This window comes from Pseudophryne corroboree, chromosome 7, assembly GCF_028390025.1.
Source record: "Pseudophryne corroboree isolate aPseCor3 chromosome 7, aPseCor3.hap2, whole genome shotgun sequence".
In the NCBI taxonomy this organism is placed as follows: Eukaryota; Metazoa; Chordata; class Amphibia; order Anura; family Myobatrachidae; genus Pseudophryne; species Pseudophryne corroboree.
Genome location: NC_086450.1, coordinates 42,029,534 through 42,038,522, shown reverse-complemented (window position 1 = coordinate 42,038,522; position 8,989 = coordinate 42,029,534). Strand labels below are relative to the sequence as shown.

Here is an 8,989-nt window from a genome sequence, read left to right as displayed (position 1 = left end):
TTATAGGGGACACAAGCAATATTTATACAGGTTTCATCAAATGTGTGGGTTCATAAAAATGACAGACCCACAAATTGGCAGTCCTTACAATTAGACTGTCTTCAGTCCTTTGTGGACAACAAGGTAATACCAACCACAGACAAGCTGCATTTTAAAATCACACGCATTGCTAGGGGCAGTCAAAGCAGAAGTAATTGTGAGACTGCACTGCATTTCCTATATGGGAGATATATGTCATAAAGTATAATTATACTACAGGCTCACTGTCATGATAAATTGTTAACCTTGAATACACTTTCAAGAGTGTGTCGTCTGCTGTGGATTCACCAAAGTATAGGCTCTGCAAGGCAATAGCAACAGAGTCTTACTGGTAGGCACGGCACCCCAGATTGCTCTTTTCTTCTTTTTTCCGACCTCATGCTTGTGGCTCACTCTCTCATTCTCCACCCTATGCCAAATGGTATGATGGATGAAAAGCAGAGGTGAGACACGGTAATAGCGAAGTGGTCATATCTGTCATTAGCACTACTTGCCTCAATCATACAGAAAGAATCGTAAGAAGGTCAACTCCAAACACGTAATTGCTGAGCCCTCTCATATATGTGGAACAATAATCACCAGCATCTCACCAATATAAGCCCGACAGGTGGAGGAGTGTCATAAGGACTGTTTTGCGGCCATACTCCTTTGGGTAAGCCCAAACCCTTCCGAACTTGGAAGCCAAGCATTGGAAGGCCGGACCAGTACCAGGATAGGGGACTACCTGCGAATATCCTGGTGCTGCAAGACAACTTTGTCCACAAAGACATATATCAACCCCCTAGGGCATTTAATTTTAATTTTGATTGCCAATAGGACTGGGAAAGCGTTTGGGAATCGGAGTGAACCGATGATTTAATTCCCTGCGATTACCTTTTCCCAATGGAATATATGCAGGCTGAATGAGGGTTCATACATAGCGTGTTCCTCGATATAACATACCCACTGGAGTTTCATTACAGTATCAAACCGCATTAGCTATTTATTACATAGCAAAAGCAAGTTCATTATCTTCTATCTAGTATTCAACTAACAAATGCACAAGTTTACATTCTATATATCTTCGCACTTTAACCATTTGTTCTCAGAGGAAACTCCGCTAATTTTAGAAAGTACTAAATAAAATTTATTAATCTTATCAGTGTACTGTATTGCAATATATTAACCTTCCAAAATAAGAGTGCTTCCCAAAAAGAGTCATTTGTTTCTTTTTCTTGTCATTAACTTCATATACTCAGACTCTAGGGGAGCACCGCCGATGGTAACCCAAAGCACGTAAAATATGCAACTTTGTTTTGCTAACAAGTGTGGGGTACTTTAATACAGGAATTACCTGCACATCAATAAGTCGGCCTCTTTGGAAGATACCTATTATATCACCTCATCACTTAATTATTATAACCTGTGCGGCTTCCATTCAAATTTCTATGTACTCCAGTTTCATCCCACATTCTAAATATATACAGTACTGGAAAGTTAATTATCTCTCAAAATACATAAATAGCCCTAGTGTGTATATTTGTTTTGTAGGCATCGTGGGCCCAGGGTCTGCGTTGTTGGACATAGAGTTCCTGCAACCAGCTGTCCACATCCAACAGCCAGTCTGAGTAAGCTTCGGCTTACGCAGTCTGACCGAGGTCTGCTACCATTGCGAATCGCATTATCAGACGCAGCGCTCAGATCTCGCAACCGCATGCAGGAGGCGCACAGGCCCCACCTGCTGCATTTACATTTTATGTGTACAGAATGGCACAGCCGTTTTCCTGCATCTGTGCAATTCCATGCAAAATGGAATCAATCCCATAGATTGTAAGATCCACTGGGGCAGGGACTGATGTGAATCGCCAAAACATTCTCTCTAAAGTGCTGCAGTTATACCAGTTATGCATATGTGTGTGGTATATGCATAACTGGTAATAAATACGGTATATTCCGTCACCATTCAGAGTTAGTTTACGGGTAATTATGCCAAAGTGCATGTGCGGGAAGATCTGTATTCAGCTAAATGCTCCAAAAACACATCGTAGATTAATTTATTTTCTTTATTAAACTTTATGCAAAATAAACATCAATCTCTTTAACAATCAAGCCAAAAAATAATTATTAGGCACTGCCATATAGGGCAGTTGGTGTGGCTGCCCTACTGGACTATACTGGAGGGGCGGCTTCAGAGGTGGGGCTGCAGCATAGTCCAGTAGGGGAGCCACACCAACTGCCACCCCAAACAGTAAACAGGATCCTTACGGAATGTTACTTTTCATACAAAATCAACATAACTATTCAACCGATGAGGATCTCAAAACGATAGCTCATCTAATGCGGCCCCATCGCAAACGTGAATCACGGCATGGCTAGGCGCCCTACGGGAGTGCACAGAGACGCTCCCATTGCAGTGACTGGGGCAGGTACGCATCTCACACGCACGTGCGTCCCAGACACTGCGATAGGCGCACCTCAGTGGGCGCGCTGCGGTGGAAACGGAGCCACGATTAGATGTAACGTGCAGAGAGAGTTAGATTTGGGTGGGGTGTGTTCAAACTGAAATTTGAATTGCAGTGTAAAATTAAAGCAACCAGTATTTACCCTGCACGGAAACAATATAAACCACCCAAATCTAACTCTCTCTGCACATGTTACATCTGCCTCCCCTGCAGTGCACATGAGGGGGTCATTCCGACCCGATCGCTCACTGCAGTTTATCGCAGCGCAGCGATTGGGTCGGAACTGCGCATTTGCCGGCGCAAGCCAGACGGCCGAAGGCCGTATTCCCCTAGCGACCGCCTCTGCCTGATTGACGGGCAGAGGCGGTCACTGGGCGGGAGGGGGCGGAACGGAGTCGTTTGGCCGCCATTTTGGTGGCGTGGTCCGGCCAACGCAGGCGTGGCCGTACCGTGTGTGGGGTGGGCCACAGCAGCTGCGTGACGTCACACACAGCCGCTGCGACCTGGGCAGCGAAGGGGTTCTCCCGGCCAGCTGCAGGAGCTGCGCTGGCCAGGAGTTACTCCTCAAATGCAAAAGCATCGCCGCTGTGCGATGCTTTTGCACTTCTGCTGGGGAGGGGGGAGGCGGCACTGACATGCGGGGCGGACTAGCCCTGTGCTGGGCGTCCCACTGCATGTCTGAGTGCCTGATCGTAGCTGTGCTAAATTTAGCACAGCTACGATCAACTCGGAATGACCCCCATGGTTTTGTCCAACTGCTAACAAATTTGCTGCTGCGATCAGCTCGGAATTACCCCCTTATACTAAAAGAACTTTTCAACCAATTCTTAACAAAAAAGCGTGAAGACGTGTGGTGCGCTGTAGCTGCCTATAGACCTTTCAGTGAAAAAGGTGTCACCGCACACCCAGAAACAAATTACAAAGAAAGAATATCACCAAGTAGTCTTCAGGCGCGGATACAAATCATATGGGGTACTTCTAGATGACCTGTTTATCATCAACTTTTGACCCTCAAACAGAAAAATATAAAATACAATAGTGTAATACTGATAACATAAAATCAAGGTTTTTCTTATGTGTGTAGGTAGAATCCGTACCGTAAGATGATGTCTAATTAATAGACAATATACGCAGGAAGGGGAGAGGATGTAATCCTAATTAGCGTTCCAGATTTTTCATCCATCCATCACTTCATTTCCAGCAATCTCATAAAAAGGATAAAAGCAAACATAGTATAATATTGCTTTAATTAGAAATTAAAAAAGCCAGTTTGAATGGCTGGACTCTCACCATATGACAGAAAAAACAAGGCAGATAGAAATAACAACCAGGCGTCCCCAGCACCTCGCAATTCCTCCTATGGATTGGATCCAGACTCCAAACGACCATTAACCGACGCGTTTCAATACTTCTCAGTATCTTTTTCAAGGCATGTCTTGAAAAAGATACTGAGAAGTATTGAAACATGTCGGTTAATGGTCGTTTGGAGTCTGGAACCAATCCATAGGAGGAATTGCGAGGTGCTGGGGATGCCTGGTTGTTATTTCTATCTGCCTTGTTTTTTCTGTCATATGGTGAGAGTCCAGCCATTCAAACTGGCTTTTTTAATTTCTAATTAAAGCAATATTATACTATGTTTGCTTTTATCCTTTTCAACCAATTGTCTGATGTCCTTATATAAAGATTTAATACCACATTATACATAACGACCATGTAGATTAAATTACTATATTAACAGAAAATTACGAGAGGCATCCAATTGGCTGGGCAGTTACAATGCAGTTTCATCCAGTTGCATACCAATGAGCATCCTACTGGTGAGCAAAGGGCATTAACTGGCATGGCTTGTTGGCGAGATATAAAGTGTGCTGAGTATAGTTATATCACGTGTGGGGCAGCAGTGCCGGATACTGTACGAGTTGCCTAGTGGCAGACCTTTAAAAGCAAAATTATAGTCGAACAGGTTAACTGGGATTCTGTAACGGAAAAAAAGGAGGGAGCTCTGCAAAATCCCGTAACTGAAATCCCAGAAACGTGATGCAGAGCATTTCAGTGGAGATCCTTAATCATTTTCCTTATTAAATCTGGAAATAGAGGCTTTAAGGCTTCACTTATCTGCATCGTTTTGTCCATGAGGTCAAGTTGTCAGGTTCACCTCTAAATGTAATAGTCAGGTTATCCTGAGCTGACCTCTTCTCCGTGTTAGAGTAATGCAGTTTGCTTATGGAACATCTACCGGATGATTGACTCTACAGATTTGCAGTCAAGACAGTGATGTATAGCATAAAGAAAAAAGAATGGCACCTCAGCTGGTGGGTATAAAATGATATATACCTCAAATAGTCTGGAGAAGAACATTAGCTTGGCCGCAGATGTAGCAGGAAGAGGAATGAAAATGAATGCTCCCCAACTGAGGTGTTTAGAAAAATGAGGTGTAAACATCAATGGGGTAGTTCTCTTTTACTGTGGGATTATACACGATTGTTCAAGTTGAGCAGTAATTGGTTTCAGAACTTCATTTTATTGATACGCAATAAGCGATACAAATGAACCTAATGGGGCTTAACGCATTTCACAGGCCAACTGCATGCTTCATCAGACTGAAATTGTGTAGTATTGTGATGGTATAAGTGTTACCAAAATTGTGTAGAATTGTGATGGTATAAGTGTTACCAAACGTCACTGGAAAAGAAGGTTCATATTATATACTGGTATGTACTAATGGAGAGATAAGTACCAGCTTGTTTTCCTATTTAGTAGAACCACTTAGCTTATGTGTGAATGCCCCATTACAACATATGTACGCATATCCAATATAAAAATAATGAGACTGCGCTTCTGACTTTGATGCAAATTTTATCAATAATGAAAACATATACAATACATAGATACCGGCCAGTATCATAAAATTACACATACAATAAAATCACAATATTATTAAGACTGAGCCCCTGAGCCTTGGCAATATAACCCAAAATTTCTACACAAGCAATTCTGATTTAATTGTAAGCCTCTGCACAAGGTATTATATTGTCTCAGTCCAGACGAGGCCACCACTTAACATAATTCAAACTTTGAATCCATGCTTGAAAATGGGTTAATATAGCACAGTTAGCAAGGCATGCAACTTTCTCCAAAGTATTGGCACTTCCAAAGCGGTTAGTAATTCAATCAAATGCAATCATGCAATGCAGCACAAGGGTTAGCAATTCAGCAGCATGAAAATAATGTCAAATCCAGCAAACATTTAAGGTACACTATGAGATGCACCCAATTTGATACCTCTCCCTGTGTCAGCAAACAGCTTTCTTCTTGGGATACCACGCTAGTGAATGGACTCCTGCTTCTCTCCCCTTAGCACTGGGGTCAGGCAGTGAATCACTTAGCCGGCCGGCTCAAAGATATTAACAACGAGTAGGTAAATGCTGAAATGGTTATAATAGTGTCCTCTCCTAGGCCAACAAATGCATTTCTCTGCCTCCTGGCTGGTGTCAGCGGCTTTCTCAGTGTTATAAGTCAGAAGCGCAGTCTCATTATTTTTATATTGTTTTTGCTGTTTGAGGATATTGGGATTAATTCCTCGAGATTAGCTGCTCTAATTTTGATTTATGACGACGCCAGGTGTATATTCACAGTAAAGCTTTTTCTATGCACATCCAGCTGCAAGTGAGATGAGCACATATCACCCATACATGCTTACTAAAAAACACACAATCCGTCCAGTATATGGCGCCACATGGGATCCGCAGCACCTAATTACAGAGTAAACAAATAAGCAAAACATGAAGACAATGACTTACAGTTCAATACAATATAGGACAAGTGCAGGGTATATAAACAAAGCTGCGTCAGTAAACAGCACTGAAATAAGTATCAGGATGGCAGAAAACTGAGGGATTTGGTACCATCAAAGGGAGTATTGAAAATAAGATAGGTTAAGTAAGAGACGTAAAAGCACATTGAGGGAAGAGGGCCCTGCTCGTGAGAGCTTACATTCTAAAGGGCCCCATAATTACTGGGGTGCAGGGAAGGGGGGTGCTTTCTTGATCCATGAAGACAATCTACAATAAAAAAATAAATAAACCTCTCATTAGACAGCAAAGATCTACTCCTTAGGAAGCTGCAATGTGAATGAGCTAGTGGTTGATCGCTGCCCGAGGTGAGAGCGCATTGGAACTCCCCACTGTAATACATAGAACTGATACGCCGCTAGCATCTGATACACTGAAACTGTATCTAACGCTTTTAGCATTATTTATAAATAATAATCCTTTTCTGTACCATGCAGATATAGAGAGACATGCAGCTCTGGTACCACCTGCATAGTTCTAATATACACAACTGCGTCCATCATTATGTGTTACCTTTTGTGTGGTTGTGCTTCATATTGATACACTTGTTCATTCTGACATATGAATCCAATATGTTGCTAAATGCTGCTGGCTATACATGTGACCTCAAAGGTTTAAGATAAGTCTGTACTGTGCCCCCTGCACCCACACACGCATTAGCGCAGCCAACGTTCCCGGCATCGGCGTGCGCTCCAATCCAACGTCACCAACTGTCCCCTATTCTATTTCATAAGAAATAAAGGCTATAGATCTAGTGTAAACACAGATGGAGCCACACTCATCTAGCCTTCTCTGCTGCACCTAGGTGCACCAAGGCTTATTAGCATAAGCCTTTCATCTATTGTTCTCAGCTGTAATACAATACAGCAGGGGATTAAGTCCGACTGCCCTGGCTCAGGTAATCCTATTAAAGGTATAGATGAGGGCTCCATCTGTATAACTCTTACGCCATTGGCTAGATAACAATATTGGTCCTGTGCGGCCACCCCGCCCTCCTTACGGCCCTGCAGCAGGAGTAGCTGTATACAGGGACCAGTATTAAAGCAAATGGGGGTTAGAGTAATTACCGACCCCCAAAATCCCTAACTCGTTCAGGTTACATTAGCAGTATCTGGCATTGACCGTAGCATCATCAGAATTGACTTTATCAGCAAAGAGAATGGACGGTACTCGGACTTCCACTATAGCTGTATTTACTCTGCATCATATAAACAGGTGGAGAGGCTGGCCCATTATGACAGCGCTGGAACTGACCTGTTTCTGAGTGACAGCCGTTGGAAATCCACTGATTGTGAATACAAAAATAAAGGGGGTACGGAGACATAATTACCCATTTTTTGTTCCGGTTATGTTGCATGAATTGAAGCTGACATTGTGCAATTAAACAGCAGTGGGGTGGACACAAACATTTACAGTAGGTATCAATGACTGGTAGAGTCCTAAATTTTGGAGGCTCACCCAGACTCCTAAAAGAGTGTACCAGTCTCCCGAATGCCACCCACTTCTCAGGCCAGGTGAGTAGTAATGATTCCTTATGACATTGAATCATGTCTTCTTGGCGTAGCCCCCCCCCCCCCCCCCCACACACACACACACACACGCTGCATATTGTGGTTTTGATGTAATCACAATGCCACGCCCACTCCCACGTGGTTGCATCATGCACTACTCTCGCAGAGGTTTTTTTTTTATAAGTTGGCAAGTATGATAAATAGTGTGTCACGTAGACACTATGGGGGTAATTCAGAGTTGATCGCAGCAGCAAGTTTGTTAGCAGTTGGGCAAAACCATGTGCACTGCAGGGGGGGCAGATATAACATGTGCAGAGAGAGTTAGATTTGGGTGAGTTATTTTGTTTCTGTGCAGGGTAAATACTGGCTGCTTTATTTTTACACTGCAATTTAGATTTCAGTTTGAACACACCCCACCCAAATCTGACTCTCTCTGCACATGTTATATCTGCCCCACCTGCAATACACATTGGCCCTCATTCCGAGTTGATCGCTCGCTGACATTTTTCGCAGCGATCAGGTTACTACTGCGCATGTGTATGCACCGCAATGCGCACGTGCGTCGTACGGGTACAAAGCGGATTGTTGCTGTGCAATGCTTCTAGCGACTAATCCATTCGCACAACCGATCGCAAGGAGATTGACAGGAAGAGGGCGTTTATGGGTGTCAACTGACCATTTTCTGGGAGTGGTAGGGAAAATACAGGCGTGTCCAAGGGTTTGCAGGGCGGGTGTCTGACGTCAATTCCGGGACTGGACAGGCTGAAGTGATCGCAAGGGCTGAGTAAGTCCAGAGCTACTCTGAAACTGCAGCTTTGACGTCAGTCCCTGCAGCAAGAGGCGCTGGAACCCCTGAACGGGTGATCAACAGACCACCCGTGTACACAGCCAAATGCACTATGTCTGCAGATATATATCGGGCTTTGGCTGTGCTGCAGGGCCGTTGATCAGACATATCATTTGTATATACACGCCAACCCACTTGCTATATATCACCCAATGTTTACTCCGCATTAGTCTAAATCAGGTTGCCTGGGTTTAGTATACCTGGGCCTGAGTCAGTAGGACACAATTCTCATTGCAGTTATTATTTATCACCAGTTATTTATATAGCGCACACATATTCCGCAGCGCTTTACAGAGAATA

The 8,989-nt window shown here is 43.5% G+C and overlaps 1 pseudogene; it reads left to right on the top strand.

Moving 5' to 3' along the window:
• The first annotated feature begins 669 nt into the window (after nt 1-669).
• On the top strand, nt 670-789 carry LOC134945995 (5S ribosomal RNA; annotated as a pseudogene).
• The last annotated feature ends 8,200 nt before the right edge of the window (nt 790-8,989 follow it).